General features: G+C 38.8%; 1 pseudogene; it reads left to right on the forward strand.

Moving 5' to 3' along the window:
- The first annotated feature begins 4250 nt into the window (after window positions 1–4250).
- The window catches only part of LOC125174441 (vomeronasal type-2 receptor 1-like), a 34356-nt pseudogene continuing 16315 nt past the window's right edge, over window positions 4251–22291 (forward strand).

Raw genomic sequence — 22291 nt, forward strand, 5'->3', positions numbered from 1 at the left:
CTGACCAAGTGCCTGTAATCCAGCTGTGAGTTCACTGATTGTTATAATGCTTGGGCTTTTCAGAGGCACGCAGAAGTGTCATCTGCAGTTGGTTTGGAATTTGAGCTTTTCCTGTAAATCTCATAACAGCCTTTAAATACTCTTTTAGCCTTTTTAATAAGATGGTTCTCATAAACTTTAGAGGCTCAGGTGTTTTCCTTTGCTTGAAGCCAGAGACAAGTCTGGACAGAATGTGTTATTATTCCTGGAAGGGAGCCTGACCTTCACCAGTGCCCTTGGAGAACAGCTAGAATCAAACAAGTCCAGGGGTGGGTGGTAAAAACATACAGACTTAGATTTAGGAGTCTGGGTGTGGACACATGGCCATTTGCACAAACATTCATCTTGTGTCTTTTGCTTTGATGGAGAGTTCTTGAAATCAGAGTCCTATGGAAATGGTACTTAGGTTCAAAGTATTATTCAAGGGACAATCTCATCTTGACAGTTAACAAAACAACTTGCTACTTCTTGCTCTGGCAGCATATTGTTAAGCTCTCATTGAATATGAGCCTTGGAAAGACTCACCCAGAACTAGAACATCACTGACTCCTTACAACTCATGGACTCTGAAAAACGCCATTGAGTGTAAAGCCCTCCTGTTTTCGGATGAGGCTGGTAGTCCAAAGAGATGAAGGGAGGGCTGGATAGTGAAGAAGCTGGACCTAGGACCCACCCTTTTGGACTTGGTCTGTGTCCTCTCTACCACAAGGGCTTTGCTATCTGCATGTCATCATGTACTAGCTGTGAGAACTCACGTTTCTCCATTTGTAAAATGAACAAAAGAAAACCAGTCAAGTAGGATGTTATAAGGAAAAAATGAGGTGTTGAGCATCCATCACTGCATTTAATAAAAAGCCTCTGTGCCAGAGCACTGATGTTGTTTTCCTAGTCTTTGCCTCATCTTTGATGAATTCTACTGCATTTGGAGAATGTAGTCATTGTGGCCCTGGTAAAATATACTATCACCCTGGGAATTATAAAAACATTGGAGACCAGATGCTGCTGCACAAATCAGAAGCCTCATCAACATTAAATCTTGTTCCTGACCTAGAGGAAGAATAATGTATGTGGAAACAATCTGCAAAATGTAACATGCTATAAAAATGCTAGTTTTTGTTATCAATGTAAATTAATCTATTTTAGTGATTTTTTTTGTTTTTTTTTTTTTTAGCTGTCCCTAGCACAGCTTTTGCCCAGAGGATTAAGACAAATCAGCTTTGGTGATAAACATATCTTTGTGCAAGGGGTAGCCCTTGGCAACAAGAGGGGTAATTGCTTAGAAACAGCTGCCTTCTATCTGGTAAGAGAGAGAAAGAGCAAAAAGGAGTGAGGAATACTTCCAAATAGTTCCCAGAAAGGCCATGGACTAAACCTTTACGGCTCAAGAGGGGTATTCTCAGACTATTGGTGAGGAGTGGTCTGTCACCCAGGGGGCCAATTTGTTTGGACGAAGCCAGACTCTGAAGCCTATCAGGGAAGAGAGTCCTCTGGAAATGTGTCTTTTTCCTTAAGTCCTTTCAGTATCCTTTTGAAAGAGGGTAGAACCCGTGGATCATCCACATTTTAGAAAGCTGAGACTAGTCACACATTCAGCAGATGTCACTCAAAGGCCAGGGGTATGCTCACTTGTGAGGCTGTGGGGAGACTGAGGCATGGGAAGTAATAATAGGAGAAACTCTCTTTTGGGATTCCTTGGGTAGGGTAGAGATTACACTTAACCAACAAATATGTGCTGAAAATCCTACAGTGGGTTGAGGTGAAGGAAATGACTTCTGTGTGGAAGTTGGTGGGACCCACGTGACTGATAATGCTAATGATACGAGGGTGGGGTGGGTGGGTGTGTGTGGCAGGGATGGTATTAGAGTTGAATGTGCCTGTGTAGAGGAGTTATAAAAAAGATGTGGGAGGGGCGTTTGGGTGGTTCAGTCGGTTAAGCGTCTGACTTCGTCTCAGGTCATGATCTCACAATTCGTGGGTTTGAGCCCCACGTCGGGCTCCATGCTGACAGCTCAGATCCTGGAGCCTGCTTGGGATTCTGTGTCTCCCTCTCTCTGCCCCTCCTGTGACTGTGCTTTGTCTCTTTCTCTCGAAAACAAACATAAAAAAAATCTTTTAAAAGGATGTGGGGTTTTTTCGGTATTATTTCTTTGTTTATAAAAGAAATATAAGAGTATTGTTGGACATATGGGAAAATATAGAAAAATATAAAGAAGAAAATTAAAATCACCCACAATCTGCCACCAAAAAGTAATTAAAAGTTCTATATGGATGTCGATATGGACTGGAAATGCACACGAAAATATGACAACTATTGGTTTGTTAAAATAATGAGGAAAGGGATTTTTTTGTCCTTTTTCCTTTTTTTGATTTCAGTTTGCAGTGTTTTTTTTTTTTTTCCCTAGTGTTTTTAATGGGACTATATGGGTGAAAAAGAACTATAATATATTGGTAAATTTTACAAATTTAGAACGTGGGCTCCTGGGTGGCTCAGTCGGTTAAACGTCCGACTTTGGGTCAGGTCATGATCTCGCAGTTTGTGGGTTCAAGCCCCACATCAGGCTCTGTGCTGACAGCTCAGAGCCTGTAGCCTGCTTCAGATTCTATGTTTCCCTCTCTCTCTGCACTTTCCCAGCTTGCACTCTGTCTCTCTCTCTCAGAAACAAATAAATATTTAAAAAAAATTATAAATTTAGGACATAACTGTATATTTCTGTATATAACTGTATACTCTATACTGTATAGAACTGCTTTGTTCTTGGTTATCTTCACTTTTAGCATATTGTGAGCTTTTGCCTTGTGAGTAAATATTTTTTTAAAATATGATTTAAATAGCTCCTTTGTATTTCATTATGCAAATATAGATTATAATTGATCTTAGAAATTCTCTATTGTATATATATAGTTTCATCTTTTATAAATAAAACTTTACTTAATCTCCTTATACACAATGTTCGTGTGGATCTCTACTACTTCCCTGAGATAACTGTTTCAACGTAAAATCACATTATCAAAGGGAATACACATTTTTTATGCTCCTGATACATTTTATTGGGTTTTTCTCTGAAAATATTGTATGAATTTACACTCCAAAAGGAGATGTTTGAGAAGCATCAAAGGTGGAGGCTGGGGATCTTATGATGAGTTGACCTGAAGAAAGAAGCAATTGGGAGACATCTCTCAGAGGGGCCTAGCAAGAAAGTAGGAGAGGAGTTTCTCATGAAAGAACCCTGATATTCTCAGGCATTTGTGTCTGAACCAGTGACAGAGTCAGCAAAGTGCACTGAGGGCCTTACTTCACCTTTAAGAGGGGGTTCAAGAAAATGATGTATGTGAAAAATGACCTCTTCCTTGAACTCTTGTGGGCTTTACAAAATTGTTCTAGGGTAGCTTACCACGAGTCACTGAGGAGGACCCGAGGCCCAGAAGTTAGGCGACTCTCCCACATCACACTAATGCAAGTGGCAGAATGCAGATTCAAAACAATGCCTTCCAAACCCACCATGGTTTTCCACTTGGCTTTTTCTACACCTCTAAGTAAAGAGGTTGGCCTGATGTCACCTTTTTTCTTTCTTTTTTAACGTTTATTCATTTTTGAGACAGAGAGAGACAGAGCACGAATGGGGGAAGGTCAGAGAGAGAGGGAGACACAGAATCCGAAACGGGCTCTGTCAGCACAGAGCCCGACGCGGGGCTCGAACTCACAGACCGAGAGATCATGACCTGAGCCGAAGTCGGAAGCCCAACCGACTGAGCCACCCAGGCGCCCCCTGATGTCACCTTTTTTAAAATACTTGGTGATGAAGCAGAATGCCCTTCCTCACCTTTGGGGCAAGAGCTGCTCCCACAAGGGTGGCTGAAGTGAGAGTGAATGAGGCTGACACATGACAAACAAGAAAGGGACAATTTTTACAAAATGAAATCACTCTTTCAAACTCAAAACCCACTATTTTGTCATGATATATTATTGCTAAGCATAGAAGAGATTTTTATGAGGCTCATTTCAAAGGGATTACTCAGTGTCTAGTCCAGATTGATAAATTGCAGGTGAGTATAAGGCCCGGTGATTGATTGAGGCCTGACGATTATGTAGCAAGTAGTGGTAAGCCAAGCCCACTGGGACATAGCATGCACACACTCACTGAAACACTCTATTAAGGTGCGTCCTTAAAGCTTCTAACACTGGTCATTTCTCCCAAACTCACTTTATTAAAATGGAGAGCAGAAAGAAATGCTTGGTTCTAGGATTTCTTGCTTTTTTATGGGCTGAATTAGGCATTGAAGGTCAGAGAAAGGAAGAACACACCTATCGTTTGCTGGGCAAGTTTGATCTGAATGGGTAGGTAGATGCCAAAAACCATTCACCTGTCATTAGAGGACTGTTTCCTATTCACTACAGGGCCATCCTTTCAAATGAGTCTGTTTTGGAGCCAGTATCAGCAAAATGTGAAGGGTAAGCTGCTTTTCTTGTCTTCTTTTTACATCAAGCACAGTGGTGGGGATGAAGGAATGTGGGGAGGGAGGGTGGAAGTCAGGGTCTGGAGCTGGCACCATGAAACCAGCCCTGACTCCGACACTATTTATTTGATACAGGATAGGTACTATCTGTTTCTGCGCCTCAGTTTCTCCAGGGTGGACACTCTAGGATTTCTTAGAAACAAGAAAAGCTTGGTCTCAAGTGGGTCCTTTCCCACTTCCGTACCGCAGAAAGGACAATAGGTTTTGTGTAATGTAAAACGTTGCTTTTCAGAGGCTGGTCTGTGGACCAGCAGCAGCACCTAAAAGCTTGTTAAAAATGTGGAATCTCAGGCTGCATCCCACATCTGCTGAATCAGAATCAGCATTTTGATAAGGCTTCCCGATGATTCATGTACGGTAAAGTTTGGGGAGCACTGATGCAGAGTTATGCAGTGTTATAGCTTTAATGTGAATTGTTAATTAGACTAAATTCTCCTCAAGTGAAAATAGACGGTGTGGGGATGCCGATTTTATATCGGAGCTAAAATTCATAGTAAGATTCCTTCCCCTGGAAGGTTTCTGCCCTTCTCTCCTCATGCCGGAATTGCCATGTCAGGAATTGGGACCCATGACGGATAATCTGAATTTACTAATAATGCTTTGTAAGAAAGGCAAACAGGGCTTAGATTTGCATGTATGCATGTGAGTACACACACACAAACACACATTTTAGTTATGAAAAGTGCCAGAAACAAAGGAAAACAACTATCCACTATATTACTACCATAACAAAGCAGTCCTTTTCCTATATTCTTTCTCAACCCTTTTATACAAATGCAACTATAATTTTTGCATAGTTGTGACTATAGCATGACCACAATTCATTATATAGTAAGCATTTCTATGAGACTGGATGGTAATTTCAATTATAAATGAATGCTATAAAAATTTTAGCAACTTCTCACACAATTAAATCTTTCATGATCACAACTCTTTTCCTTTGATCTTATTTCATGCTACATATTTGAAATATCATTAGAGGAGTAGATAAATAGTAATGTTATTGGCAAAGGAAAGGATTGCAATCCATCCCTTCTTATCTCTTTCCCGGACCTTCTAATTCTTTTCCAGACTTACAGCTAGGCAAAGGAAAGAGGGATGAGAAGGGCTTTTGGAAGTTTACACGTTCAATCCCTAAAATATAAAATGAAAACTAGAGTTTGTACACTAATATTTTGTAAATGGAATCGCTTAATTTGTTCCTCACCTTTCATCAGAATTTTTGAAGGTTATCATCCTAGCAAGGCTAACTAGAAAAAAAGCCAATATAGAAGTTTTTAGTAAAAATCTACCCCTTTCATTAAAAAAATAATTTGGCATGTTCAATGTGGTTGAAACAGTGGTGAGAAGTATGTCCCATTTACAAAGTAATTCACTATGTCAGGGATATTTTGATTTTCCTATGTAGTGCACATGTTCTGATTTTTTTTTAAGTGTTTATTTTTTTTGGGGGGGTGGGGTCGAGAGAGAGGACAGAGGATCCAAAGTAGGCTCTGCGATGACAGCAGAAAGCCCAATGTGGGGCACAAACTGTGAGATCATGATCTGAGCTGAGGTCGGATGCTTAACTGACTGAGCCACCCAGGCACTCCCCCTTCCTGTTCTTATGTAAGTTTCAGAGTAGTGTAATAGTTGCTTTATATGTTCTGTCCAGCAGTTTTAACTGTAATCAGTGGGAGAGATAAGGTGTGTATTTATTCCCTCTTTAACTCAAACCTGAGGAGTCTCTGAAAGGATTTCTTCAGTCATTTTCTGACTCTCAGTGTTGCTACTGAGAAGTCTGTGACACTTTGATTCATGACATTGTGTGTGAAGCTTCTTTCATGCTGTGCAGGGCCTCTAAAAAGACAGTTTCTCATCCCGAATGTGACTCAGCAATGCAAGGCGTCGTTATGAGTGTTCAGCTGGTCTCCCCGTCTCATTTGACTGAAACCCATATTGCTCATCTTTATGCTATACAAAGCTAAAACTTTCCTTAGCACCTTAGTCCATCTTGAAAATACCTATATATTTTGGATATCAAAATTCCATATGTTTAAAATTGACATATGTTCTTCAAGATTATAATTCATTTTCACCCACACCACCAGCAGTTTCTTCCAATCTCCGTCCAACACCAGTGTTCTCCGAGACTCTTAACACTCCTTCTTGTGATGCAACTTTCCCTTTCAGTGGGACAGTTGCATTGAGACTGGCCTGGCCTGGGACGTGCTCAGGGGCCAAGCCAGGCCTAATCTGGTAGTATTTTGATTTTAGCATCATCAACCCACCTATACCTGATCTAGAAATTCAAGTTGGGGTTTGGAGAAGTCTCATGCTCTAATGTTACCAAAATACTAGTTTTGCTTGGCCATCAGCTTAGGCATACAGAAGAGGAAGACTTTTCTGTTACTTTGAAAATGTCATTCAGGGAAGACAAAGGCAGTGACGTGGGAGGTGAAAGTGTATTTTAATTCTTGTTTTGGTTGATCTAAATGAGGTTAGGATTTAGAGAAATTTTCTGGGGGGGGGAAGGTATATGTTGCACAACAGTACTTGAATATCATAATGGAAATCAGAGAATGAAAGAAAAATCATCCCAAATCTCATCGTTCCAGTAATTATCCTGTGCTCATTTAAAATATTTCCCTGTTGAGGAGCATCTGGGCGGCTCAGTTGGTTAAGCGTCCGATTTCAGCTCAGGTCATGATCTCACTGTTTGTGAATTTGAGCCCTGTATCAGGCTCTGTGCTGACAGCTCAGAGCCTGGAGCTTGCTTCGGATTCTGTGTCTCCCTCTCCCTGCCCCTCCCTTGCTCACACTCTGTATCTCTCTCTCTCTCTCTCAAAAATAAATAAGCATTAAAAAAATTTAAAAATTTCTCTGTTGATACTTAACCAAATGTTCACATAATTTGTATGTATGTTTTAATTATAATATGGAAATAACATTGCATATGGCCTGTTTCACTTAATATTATATACATGCTACTGTGTAATCTAATTATAGTTTTTTAATGATGGAAAATATTCCCATCAAGTCACTATACCATAATTTCTTATCAGTGAACATGTAAGTTCTGGTGTTTCAATATTATAGATAATTCAGTAATGAATACTTTGGGGGTATACGTAGCTTTTTCCTTCAGGAAGAACAATTTGTTCAGAAAACTTCTCAGGGGTAGAATTATTGATTCAAACTAGGTAAACGTTTTCCTAGCTCTTGAAATAAATTTCTACGTTCCCTTAAAGAAGATATTGCTACAGATACTGAGTGGCTCAGTCAGTTAAGTGTCTGACTCTTGATTTTGGCTCAGGTCACGATCTCGTGGTTCATGGGATTGAGCCCCGCATCGGGCTCCGCGATGACAGTATGGAGCCTGCTTGGGATTCTCTCTCTCCCTGTTTTTCTGCCCCTCCCCCATTCTCTTGTTCTCTGTCTCTCAAATTGCATAACTAAATATTAAAGAAAGATATTGCTATATTTATTTCAAAAACATGTATGCCAACTTATATTGCTCCCATGTAGATTTGGAAGCCAGCTATCTTAGGATGATGAAGACTTTCATGTTCTGGCACCTCTGGTTGTCCAGTTTCCATTTCCCTGTGCCATACCCACTCCCACTTTTATCCTTCGAATGTACTGATCTTTCCATCCCTAGAACGTTCTCTTCTTGAGAACATGCTTTCACACACACCATTCCCTCCGTCTGCAGCTTTCATCCCCATTTTTATGTCATTCTTCAAGCCTCATCTTGGCCATTATGTCCTCCAGGGTGAGGTGTCCATCCTCAGGGCCCCTATGTGTATCCCTGTCACTATTTTTATAATTTGGTGCATGAGTTGGCTATTTTTCTGTGTCTTCACCTGTGCACTGCAGTTCCTATCTGGTTCTGTGTTATACCTATAAGGTCTAGCACTGGTGGAACACCCAGTAACTATTTAAAAAAAAATTTTTTTTTTTCAACGTTTATTTATTTTTGGGACAGAGAGAGACAGAGCATGAATGGGGGAGGGGCAGAGAGAGAGGGAGACACAGAATCGGAAACAGGCTCCAGGCTCTGAGCCATCAGCCCAGAGCCTGACGCGGGGCTCGAACTCATGGACCGCGAGATCGTGACCTGGCTGAAGTCGGACGCTTAACCGACTGCACCACCCAGGCGCCCCCCTTTTTTTTTTTTTAATTTTTTTTCCAGTAACTATTTATTAAACAAATAAAAAACAAAGTTAGCCTTAACTAAAAAACCCAACTAAAGAAATACTAATCTACTAGCAGGGCTATTTGCTATTAGACGTTTAATCAAAAACATTTATTGAGTAGAAGATACAGAGTTAGGTACTATATAGGTGAGAAGATATTAAGACAAAAATTCTTGAGATACTTTTAAATAGGTTAAAGTTTAGCTAAAACTGGGGAGAACAAGAGTTGGGAATAGAATAGATATTTGTCAGTGGAGAAGACCCTGAAAAAAAATGTGGTGATGGATTATAAGAGAAATGTTTTTCCCTTTAGTGGCTGGGGGATGAAGGGGGAAATATCTGAATCATGGTTTTATGTGAGAATGGTGGGAAGGAGACAGTTTTCAATTAAAAAAAATTTCAGCATTAACCATCAGATCATGGCAGAAAAAAATGATTAAATTGGAGTCATAGGATATATGGTGTAGATAAACTTTATATTCTTCTATGATATACTTTTATCACATTTTCATATATTTACATCATTTTTATTATAATTAATAGGAAAGTAAAGAGGAGGGAAAGGAGAGTCATATGGCATCAAGGACTTCCAATGAATGGCGAAAATGTATTGAGGGGTTATTTAGTGCCCTGTGTGGTGGAGAGAATTGAGAATATGAAGATATTTTTGTGAAAAGACATAATCAGCAGTTTGGGAGATTATATCATATGAAAGATATATAGAGCTAGAAAATGTCCCAAAAAGGTACTTCTCAGCCCAAACCAATCAACAGTGAATACAATTCATATGTGAACCCTTGAGCTTTGCTCTATTATTCATGCAATATTCATATGCTCACGCAAGTGAGGTGCCTGCTGATATTCTGGCAAAATGCTCCCGGTACCACCCTCAGTTAAAGGTTGCTCTCCCGGACCCTGAAGTTCCACCCACTGACTAAAGCCTTACAAAACTGTTTCTTTTTCAGGTTTAACTTTTGGGGATTCCGCTGGATGAAAACCATGATCCACACAATCAAGGAGATTAACAAGAGGAACGATATTTTGCCCAACATCACTTTGGGTTATCAGATTTTTGACACCTGTTTCACCATCTCCAAATCTGTAGAAGAAGTGTTGGGATTCCTTACAGGGCGGGGAGAAAACAAGCCCAATTTTAGAAACAGGAATTGTTGGAGTATGCGGATCGTCCTTATCATCTGCTGTGTCAAGAATTCTAGGGTTGTATTATTTACCACAGGTAATATTCAGGTAGCTCAGAATACTGTGCTGGGTACTAATTTATAAGCAAACAGAAGCTGTGTTTGTGGAAACTGCAGTAAATAGTAAGGTACTCAGATGAGGCCGAGGTAAATTGCGGAGACAAACAGGGATGATGGTGAAGTTACTGCCCCTAATTACTCTGTCCAGTCTAGCCTCAGCAGGTATGACTTGGTGACCATGTAGAGGTGATTTCAGACTCTTCTATACCCTTCAGGATACTACTTTAATTTTTGGCTTGAGGCTGTGAGTTATTGATTTCTAAGTTAACATCTCACTAGGCACAACACAGAGGCACAGAGTAGGTGATGGAGAAATACTAATTGGTTGGTTGTTTGCTAGATGGTATAAGGAATTCATTTTGTTTCTTGCCTATATTAAATATTCATGACTCTTTTTGTTCCATACACTAACATAGTGAAATGAGCCTGGGAATTTCATAAGATAGCTAGAGTTTTGGGATGCTAATTTTATGGATTATTTTATTTTTGACTTAAAAAACTTTTTTACTTTAAGTTTTTATTTTAATTCCAGTTAGTTAATGTAATAGTGTTACCTTAGTTCCAGGTGTATAATAGAGTAATTTAACAGTTCACGCATCACTCTGTCCTTATCACAAGTGTACTCCTTAATCCCCATCACCTATTTTATATATCCCCCCACCCACCTCCCCTCTGGTAACCATTAGATTATTTTAAATTCAGAGACAGATGATATGTTTCTACTTAAGAATAAGATGACATAAGAGAGAATGGATTATTAAGAAAATATAAATAAAACTCTATTTCTAAGGATGGGTGATTAAAGTATAGTCAGGATTTATTAATGTGAATGATGATTAAGCCTATTTGTGTTACTAAAGTAATGGGAAATTTGAAATAATCATAAAAAATAACATTTACATGGTATTTCTTATAAAGTTACAAATAAAAATGAAGGAGGAACAGAAAAATACCGAGAAACTGGCCAAGTGGGTGGGGGGTGGGTGGGTGACACAGCTAACGCCTTAGCCGTGGGCTTCATGTAGCTCAGTTAAATGGTTGCTGTGAACTCTATTTTCTACCAAAACCCAGCTGCAGTCCAGGCACTGGCTAGAAACCTCTAGATTGATTTTCTTGTTTAAATCTTTGCAGTAAATATGCAAAGAAGGTAAAAGTGATCTTCTATATGACACTTTCACATTGGCTGTTTCATTTAATATACTGATCATATTAAAATTTTTATATTATATATTAACATGTATGATACGTAGGTTATTCATTATATTATGCTGAGTATATATTAGGTGTACTTAATGTACTTAAGATGTAGATACCATTACCCTGATTTTGTTCATGAGGAAACCGAGGTTCAGAGGGTTTAAGTAAATTATCCACAGTCTTACACTAATTATGTAGCCAGAATTAAAAATCAGGTGTCTCTGCTTCTTAAATGAGATTCTTTCCTACATATGACTTCCATGATGCTGCTGCTAATGAGTTTCCAAAGAAGAATGTAAACTTTAGCTAAGAGTATAAGAATAGGACAAATGGTATAGAAAAGAGAAAATAGGAATATTTTGTCACTCACAAAGGCATTGACAGTCATGGAACTATGGAATTATAATATAGGGGGTCCTACTGAAGGTGACATATTAATAACAAGAGATGGGTTGGGCAAGAATGTAGCGTATGTTCCTCATTGCAGAGTCAGTGAGGCTGGGGGTAAGGTACAGCAGAAATGCATGTAAGATTGTTAGGCATTCATAGTACTGATGGAAATATACACGAGGATCACTGGCAAAATGAAAAAAAATAGTGTTTAATTTATCTGGACAAGTACCTATAAAACGAGGCCTTCTAGAACTTTGTTGGAGAATGTAGCTAGACCTGCAGGTGCTGTGGAGCTTCCTACAACCTTCCTCCAGTAAGTCTCAGAACCTAAATGCTCACAAGTCCTGGCAGAGAAAAACAACATAAGAGAAGAGAAAGAGGGAAAGGAGTGGTGGTAGAAAGACACACACACACACACACACACACACACACACACACACACACACACACACATGAGGGGCAGAGGGAAGGAGGAAGAACAAGAGAGAACTGAGTCTTCCAAATAGACTGTGAGTCCACTCACTCCATCATCTGTGTGGATGAGAAAGCAGAGCTGAGGAAGGACCTTGACCCTCACACCCAGTGTCACGAGAACATAGATGAAATGTCAGGTGATCTGTTTTTCAGTGTTGTGACCCCAGCTCTGAAAAGTGGTGCCTTGAATGTCATTATCTTGATAATTGGCTTTTCTGACTCCCCTTGGGTGGAGTGAGGAAAGGGTGCACAGGGAGGCCAGTGTTCCCTTGCATGGTCCCCACCCATGAGATAGGGAGCAGAGTACAAGGTTTTATTGTGGAAGGATGTAAGAATGAAGGGAGAACTGATCAGTCCCTTCTTTCTCCAATAAAAATATTCAGAGGTTGTGTAAATTGAAGTTTTTCTATTGCTGTCTAATAACTGCAAGGACATTTTCAATTGTAGGTGAGTTACACCTCTACCTGCTTGATTCTAAGTGACAAACACCAGTTTCCATCTTACCTTCACACGGTAGGCAGTGATAAGATCCAGTCAGAAGCCATGGTATGACTTATCCACCACTTTGATTGGATCTGGATAGGCACAATAGCAACTGATGATGATTATGGGAAATATGAAGTGAAAAATTTTAAGGAAAGAATGGAGAATGCCAACCTGTATTGCAACAATGAGTGCCAACAGTACAACCTGTATTGCATTCTCTGAAATTATTCCCAAAACCTCTTCCAATGAGAAAATGCAGAAAACTGTTGATGCGGTTGAGTTCCACTGCCAGAGTTGTGCTTTAAGCATCTGACACTGACCTCAGTCCTTTTGTGCTGGAAATGGTTCACCATAACATAACTGACAGAACATGGATAGCCAGTGAAGCCTGGATTACCTCTGCCCTCATTGCAAAGCCTGAATATTTCCCATATTTTGGTGGAAGTATTTATTTGCGATTCCAAGAGCTGATATACCATGACTCAAAGGATTTCTTTATGATGTACATCCTGGCAAGGATCCAAATGATGTCCTGACCATTGAATTCTGATAAATGGCTTTCAACTGTACTTAGCTGGATAGGAGTGTTCCTTACAACATTGACCATAGAGTGAAGTTGACTGGTAAGGAGGACAGATTACATGCCATGTCTGATGAATTCTGTATTGGAGAGGAGAAGTTGGAAGATCTTAAAAATACCTATCTGGATGTGTCTCAGCTAAGAATCACAAACAATGTCAAACAAGCTGTATATTCTCTGACTTATGCCTTGGATCGTCTAAGTAGATGTGAAGAAGGACATGGGCCATATATGCCAGGAAACACCTGTGCATATATACCTGACTTTGAGCCTTGGCAGGTAAGTTATTGGGTTGTTTCTTTTACTTCATGACAGAGTTTGACATTAAAAGAATTCATACAAATAAAACCTTTGACTTGCTTTTGTATTTAATAGATATAATTGTCTACCTAAGAGAAGAGCTTGCTTGTGTGACCTAAATGAGCATTTTTAAGTTCCTATTTGGTGGGATTTTTGAAGCCTTTAAATTTTTTCTATTTTTTAATTAACATTTTTTTTCCTTTCAAATTTTTATTTAAATTCTAGTTAGTTAACATACAGTGCAATATTGGTTTCAGGAGTAGAATTCAGTGATTTATCACTTACATACAACACCTAGTTTGTTAACAGAATTCTTATTAGGTTTGTTTTGAATGGTAGAAAATCCTCCCTAAACAGTACCTTATGCAAAGTAGGTTTTGTTTCTTTTTTTCTTCATGTAAGTGAAGTTTAGAGATTAACATTCTGGGACTGAAAGACTGACTTAGGGATCCAGATTCCTTCTACCTTGTTTCACTGTTCTCACTATGTGGTGGGTTCACTTCATAATCTCAAATGTCTACTTGGGCTTCAACCATCATGTCCATACTGTAACCAGCAGGAAGGAGAAAGGGCAATGATGTGTACATCCCTCCATTTAAGGATATTTCCTGGAAATTACATACAATTCTCCTTACATGCCATTAGCCAGAATTTAGTTAACATGGTCATAGCTAGCTGGGAGGGAAACTTTAGCCTTTATGCAGTGTGGGAGGGGCCATGCAAAGGCATGAACACTAGAAGAAGACTAATGGGGGTCATCTTGAGGATATGATTCTCCTCTTTCCTGTCTCAACTCTGATGTCCAAGAAATTCATGTTGGGACACAGTAGCCCGAATGATCTCACTAGGATGCACGCCTAATCAGAGTGCTCCTTTGCTTACAGCCTTCAGTCCCTCCCCTCTTACCTGTAAAGGATAAAGCATGACATCTGTGGTCTGGCACTATCAGTATCTTTGATTTTATCGTTCTTTCCATGACTCTCAGCACTTTATTCTCTAGCAACACCAAATTGCCTGTCACTCCCAACAGAGTCCACAGTAGTCTGAACCACCACATCTTTATTTTTATTTTCAAATTGATCCCACAATGCATTTTGATTTGTGTCTACTTAGTCTCCTCCAGTATGTGGTAGTTCTCCATTCCTCCTTGTTTTTCATGACTTTGATATTTTTTATAAGTACTAGTCAGTTATTTTTAAAATGTCTTAAATTTAGGGGCACCTGGGTGGCTCAGTCGGTTAAGCTTCCCACTCTTGGTTTGGCTCAGGTCATGAATCTTATGGTTTGTAGGATCGAGCCCCACGTGAGGCTCTGCACTGACAGTGCCTGCTAGGGATTCTCTTTCTCCCTCTCTGTCTGCCCCTCCCCTGCTCATACTCTCTTCTCTCTCAAAATAAATAAATAAACTAAAAAAAAGAATGTTTTTCAATTTTGGTTTTTCTATTTTTTTTCTCATGGATACATTGAGGGTATGCATTTTGGCAAAAATATCATATGTTTTTTGATATGATTTATCCTTTTAAAAATTTCTTTTTTAAAGTTTATTTTGAGAGAGAGAGGGAGGGAGGGAGTGTGAGTAGGGAGGGGTGGAGAGAGGGAGAGAGAATCCTAAGCAGGCTCCATGCTGTCAGTGCAGAACTGGATGCAGGGCTCAATCTCTCCAACCATGAGATCTTGACCAGACCAGAAACCAGGAGTCAGACGTTTGACTGACTGAACCACCCAGGCACCTTGATGTATCCTTTTTATGTCTCATATCAGGAGGTACATGATGTCATTATGTCTTATTATTATTGTTGACGTTAATTTTCATCACTAAGTAATAGTGATGTCACCTTTTCTACTGTAAAGTGTGTTTCCCTTTGTAATTATCTTGTGGGGACAGTATTCTGAGGATCTGAAAATAATGTTTCTCATCATGCCTTTGCCCACAAATTTTAACATCCATTGACGATGGGTTTTGCTTGAAACAACCATTACTGTCTTGTTTAAAAAATGGTCATTTTCTCTTTCCTTCATTTCTTCTACATTTATTAACCAGAATTCTACTCTTCCCCCTCTGATTTAATTATATCAATATGGATGCAAGAATACTTATTTCCATCCTATGAGAATAGTCCACAACTATCATTATTTATTCTGCTGCTCAAAATTTCCCAGATTTGGCTGTTGGGAGCCACTTTGAGCTAGCTCTTTTTTCTTTGAAACATCTTTATCATCTCTAAGTACTTCCTTGTTTTCTGGAACCCCAAGATGTTCTGGGCTCATCTTGTACTTTCTCTGCGTCAGGTCAGTAGTCAAGTCAGCCATTTCTGTAAAGACCCCTATTTCCATTTATTGGAGAATGGAATTTGTAAAGCAAGATCTGAGTGCGAGGTGTATTCCTTGGTACTGGGGAAATTGTGGTAAATTCAGAATAAGAAATTAAGTTATATTTTAAAGTCTTAGGGCAGTTCCTTTATTTTAAAAGAAATCCTTTGGGTACTTGTTTTGTAATAGAAAGGATACTATATGGTAAATAACAACCGTCTAATTCATTATTTGAATATTTGAATATTACAATTTAAATTTGCTCAAAGAACAACAAACATGTATTATAATTGCAGAGAAGAGACTTTAGTGAAGATCAAAGGTCCACATAGTGTCAGGGTGAATGTTCGTGGGATAGTCCATGACGGGATTCATGTTCCTTGACACATACCCCGTATGATGTCAGTAAGTTAAGCCTGAAAAGCAGGACCTTACCCTAGAGATGGTTAAGAGGCTTATTGAGAATGCTTCATAAATGTATTGAAGTAAAAATTTTAAATTTATTTAAAAGTAAAATGACAATGTACTCCTTACTCATTCTTCTCAGCTTATCCCGTTAGCAGACTTGATCAGAATATGTATATTTGGTAAGACCCTTTTACTCTTGTGGTTTATTTGGACATATCTCTAAATTCTTTTGTATAGCTGGGTGATAGGGAACTGTATCCTACCATCCAATGGTGACAAATAGATGGAATTATGGCAACATTGTTCTAGAGAATGGTCAGGGACTGGTATTCTTTGAACATTTCCTTTCTTGACGCTTCTGAACATTGGAAAGGGGAAAAAAATGCCTCTTCCCAATGGACTTGCCAGTGAAAGTCACCATGTTGTGAACTCTGATGTAGATTTTATGTTGTTTGAGAACAGCATGTGGTAAAAGGAAGGAGAGATAAAAGGGCAGGGGACCTAGAGTGGCCCTACTCCAGATTGGATGGTGATTATTATAATACTTAACTTGGTATATTGACTTACTAAAGGCTGAAAGTTATATTAATTTCTATGACAGAGATAGGGCAGGAATAATTTCCTTCTTTTAACAGACCAGGAAGCTAATGCTTACAAGATATATGACTTGCCCAAGGTCATGACATTTGAAAGAACCAAAATATGATGTCAGCTCATCAGACATCATAATTCAGGCTGTTTCCACCAAGTTATTTGGCCTCTATGGTTTGTGGAGGGACCTTTGTCCACATGTTATTCTCTTGGCTTAGAATCTCCTTGTCACCAATGTTTGTCAGGTGAATTCTTACTAATTTTTTAAAACCCAGCTCAGATAGCCACTTCCTGGGGAAACCTCCTAAATTTTCCTAAGACAATTAGTTAGCCACCCCCTCTCCCATGCCTTTTCAACACTTTCCACAACAGCAACATAGAGGCACATTGAATGTTACTATTTGTACCTGTTTATTTGTTTAACCTCTCTGCTGGATTGTGAGGTTTTCAAGGTAGGGAGTGGATCTGGTTGATCTTCATGTCTCTACCACCCGACATGTAGGAAAGGGAATGGTTGGGGAGGTAGACTGGTATCCATAAGTGGAAGAAATCTGGGAGGGAAGGAAGATTCCCTAGATATGGAGATATTATTAGGCACCCCTATGCCTAATCTGTATGAGTCTGTATGAGCCACACAGGTAATTTAAAATTTTCTAGTAACTAAATTAAAAAATAAAAAGAAACAGATAGAATTAAATTTAGTAAGTTTTATTTGATCTGGAATAGTATTTTAACATGAAGTCGTAATCATGATAATATAATAGTAATATTATAAATATAAATTAATAAATAATATTTATTTATTATTATAAATATACATATAAAGTAATAAATAAAAGTAATATAAAATTATTAATGATGGTTTACATATTTTTAAACCAAGTCTTTGCAAACCAGTGTGTATTTTATACTTAAAGCTCATCTCAATTTGGCCAGCCACTTTCAACTTTTCAATTGTCTCATGTGGCCAGAAGTTGTTGTATTGGATAGCAGAGGTATCAGGGAAAAGGAAAAAGTCCAATCACATGAATTAGATATGAGTTCTGAGATTCTTTTCTTTATAAACCCTGTTTTCTAGGCAACCAAATATTTACAAATTGCTTTTTTTCCTCCTCTTTTTCTAGTTAATGTACTATTTGAAGGGACTTAAGTTTACCACCCATAATGGAGAGAGAATAGAAATTGATGAAAATGGAGATGTGACTATGACATTCTAAACTGGCGATTAGGTGATAATGGAGAGGTTGCTTTTGTGAAGGTTGGAGAATATATATTCACAAACTCTAAGTTTGAGCTCGTGATGAAAAAGAACAATGCAACCATATTTTGGAACAATGAATCATCAAAGGTTAGTTACTCTGACATCTTATTTTGTTTATATACACAGAGAATTATATGCTTATATTGTTTCAGGCACTGTGGAATATCAGAAATCTAGAGTTGGCTACTCCAAGTCAATTTTTTCAAATATAGTACATATCTTTTCTATGTACAGATTCCAGTCTTTTGTTTTTGGAACATTCTCTTGGACTGTAGTTTTAAATATTAGTTCTATCATTTGGTTTTTCTTCTTCAAGCACTCCAGTCAAAGAGTGTGACTTCCTTGGTCTGTCTTCTGTTTTATCTATTTTCTCTCATTTTTGCTTTTTTTCTTTATTTCCTCCTTTTTCTTTTGGTTATTTTCCTGCCTTTTCGATGTCCCTTATTAAATTTACACTCAGGTATATTTGTTTTTGAGTACCTTGTAAATTTTATCTTAATTTCTGAACTGATATTGTTTTGTCTTTAGTTTCTTTCCTGAACTAAAAAATGAAATTGTTTTCATTCTTTCCAGTTTTATATTTATTTAGGTTTTTAATTTTTAAATATCTGAATCAACATATTTTTGCACATCTCCAAGTGCTTTTTTGAGAGTATTTAATTGTAGTGCTAGAATATTTATTTAAAATACTATGTTACACGGGACACCTGGATGGCTCAGTTGGTTAAGCATCTGACTCTTGCTCTTGGCTCGACTCAAGTCTTGATCTCAGGGTCATGAGTTCAAGCCCCATGTTGGGCTCCACACTGGGCATGAAGACTTTAAAAAATTAAGAAATAAAATAAAATGCTGTTACATTATTTTTCTGGTTAATGGTTATGTGTTTATATGTGTTGATGGGAATTTTAATCTGCTGGAATATTTTTTTTTTCTATTGGAATGTTTTGATTTTCATTGCCTGTTTTCTTCTTATAGTAAACTTACATCAAGGCACTCTTCCATTTTTGTTCATAGACAAGGATAAGGGTTTTTGGTGTTTTATAAATTTCTATTTCAAGACTGCCTTCTTCTGTTAGTAAAGAATAGTACATTTGAGATAATGACTTTTTGTGGTAAGAGAAAGCTTGATGTGTCTCTTGGTTTTATGATTCACTCTTGTTTCTGTAGGACTCTTAATTTTCCCTTCTTCTTTCCTTTTCTATCATATCTCAAAAAGGCACTTCTCCATCTTCATACACCTTCTAGTCCCATACAAGTGGTGCCGTCCTGAGACTGGCACCTTGAGTCCCACTTTCAAGACCTTTCTCTAGCCGGTGCTGTCTCTACATGGTTTTGGACCTGTTTCAATGCAGACTAGGACATTTTCTTTCTAGGAGTGTTTCGTCTGCTTTCCATCAACCTTAGATTCTCTGTTCCCCCTTACCCTTTCCTGCATAGTTTCTTAAGTGTCATTTTCCACATACCCAGAGATGAGGGAGGAACTCTAGAGATGGCATTGCTGGAATTTAGTGACATTTCTCTACACACAAGTACTTTGAAGTTCATAGTATTCTCAGGTCCTTCATGATGGTACAGTAGTTGTCATGTATGGTTTTATTTTATTTTATTTTATTTTATTTTGTTTTGTTTTGTTTTGTTTTGTTTTTAAAGTTTGTGTGGTGTTTTTGATAGGATGTGTGGAAAGTCACAGTTTAGCAGTTACCATTATCCTCAGGCCACCCAGAAGTCCTTCTTTCTCTTTCTGGTGGTAGTTCTAGAGGGACTTAATTTCTTCCTCCTTTTTTTCTCATTTATTCTCAGGGCCAAAGTGTGGGAGGGAGGATTTACAAATTCATAATATGATTTGGGGTAGGGAACGCTAGCTACCCGTATAGTATGCATATGTATGCACATGTATGTCAACAAGCTTTGATGTATCATTCAATAAACCTTTTACTGAGAAGATTATAGGAGAGAAAGATGAGTTTCCAAAATACTGCCTTCAAAATTGTTTTGAGAGGTAATAGAAATAAGGTTTGAGGATTAAATGTGTTATGTTTGGAAGTAATGTTTACTACACAATAAAAACTGTTATTTTCCTTTTATTTCCTATTGTTATTATTTACTGATTGTGAATTATTGTTATTTGTCTCATTATTTTATTTATTATTATAATTTTTATTTCTCTTCCTCCTATAGCAACAGGAGGGCTTTGATATGCAGGACTGAGGAGTGGTTGGTGAGCTAGAGACTGGGCCCCCCTGGGTACATGAGGTAAAGACAGTACCTGGAGAAGTAACAGAGAAAGTTAGGGGAAACCTCATCACTTAGCAGAAGTTATGAAGAAACCCCATTACTTACCAGATAGCTGAACTTTTTATCCTTCATGAAATATTAGTTCTAGGAGAGTAGGACTCTATGGCCTTCGATATTCTAGTTCAGTGTTTACTACATGGTGACCTGCTGTGTCACAGTAAAATGGTCAGGTGGAGGAAAAGCACTGGCAGTTTAATCTTCCAAGGGGATCTCAAGATGAAGGACCTAGCAGGAGTGAGAGAGTGGAATGTGGGAGTCCATGCAGCCAGTGGTTTTTCTTTAATGGTGCAGACTTATTTCAGGGGTGTGGGGTCTGTTTTCATCTTGTTTCTTGTTCATGTATCTTCCCTCTTCTTGTGTGGCCCTTTAGACCTGAGATCGGAGATACCCAAACGGTCTTCCAAATCCTGCTGGGGAAAGATCTAAGAATAAAGTGACAAGGAAATTAAGATTTTTGAGATCCTGTCCTATGCCAGACACCTAGAAGATCTTGTGGGTTTTTTTTAAATCTCTTTTCATCTCTTTTGTTTTCTTTTTTTGCTCTCTGCTTTTCATGGATGGCAGTAAACATTTACAAACTCATACAGACTCACAAAAGCACACACACTTACACACAAGTTCCTCCCTTTCTTGGCCCATCCTTAGGCAGCACTCAAACATTATGACAGGATATAAAAATAAAACCTTATCAGTAGGTACCGCTGGAGGAGCCACAGCTCTCTTCTGCGTTTTATTTCTTTGACCTAGAGCTGTTCTGTCCAAATCAGTAGCCCCTATTCACATGTAGCTTATAAAATGTAAATTAAAACTAAATACAATTAAAAATTCAGTTCCTTAGTCACATTGGCCACATTTCAAGTGTTCAACAGCCACCTGTGACTAGGAGTACCGTACTAGACATATAACACTTCTACGTCCCTAGGCCTAGAGTATAAACTATCTCCTGTAGTCTGGAGGTCTCTCCCTCAATGAGGCCTGAGACTTTTCACTTTGTAGTCCTACTGCTAGGCATATAGCAGGTACTTAATATAATTATTGTGCATGAAAAAAGAGATGCTACTGCTTGTATAGGTTCATAGAACACTCATTCTACTAAAATTTGATGGAAGAACAGTAAAATGTAGTAGTTGGTTTTTATTTTAATGTTTCATTAGAACATAATAATTTTATTTTTCTTCTTTATTAAAATTGGGGTTATATTTGAATAATGAAATTGGTACAAATGAATTCGATACACATTTACTTAACATCTACTATGAGTTCACCTCTTGTTAAGCACTGGAAAAAACCACTGCCCTGAATTCCAGTCCAAGATGGCATCATAGGAGGACCCTGAACTCACCTCCTCCATGGACACACCAAATGCACACCTGTTTATAGAGAAGTTCCTCCTGAAGAAGAACTGAGGGCTGGTTGAACAGCTTCTGCACAACAAAAGATAGCGACCACACTGAGAATGACAGGGGAGATGGAGACTTGGTAACAAAAGGAACCCCCACCCCCAATACTGGGAACTGCAGTGAGGAGGGATAGTACCCTGAGATGACCTTGAGCAGGTTTGTCTGCCCAAGGGCACAGGAAAAAAAAGCTGAGATTTGAAGAGCAACTAGAATATGAAGGGACTGGCCCTAGAACTTCGCCTAAAGGTGGGGAGCTGCTGGAACTCTCTCTGGGTCAGAGGGGCTAGTGAGTGCCGGGGTTTATGTTCCCCCTCCACCTTGACAGTGTGAACAGGAACAGGATCTGTGTACCCTACTGGCCTGCTGCTCCAGTGTTTCCTGGGTTCCTAGCTCACACCAGCTCCACCCATCCCACCAAGGAGGTCACAGGACAGTGCACACCAGGACATCCCTAGTCAGTGCTCACTATGGCTCCAGCTATCAGACCAAGATGACACAGGAACACAGCACCCTGGAACACTCCAGGCCCAAGTCACTTCAGCTCCAGATGGCTTGCTAGGGCACCCCTGATACAGAGCTATGCCTGCTTTAGCTCCAGCTATCCT

Source organism: Prionailurus viverrinus, chromosome C2 (genome assembly GCF_022837055.1).
Source record: "Prionailurus viverrinus isolate Anna chromosome C2, UM_Priviv_1.0, whole genome shotgun sequence".
NCBI classification, from domain to species: Eukaryota; Metazoa; Chordata; class Mammalia; order Carnivora; family Felidae; genus Prionailurus; species Prionailurus viverrinus.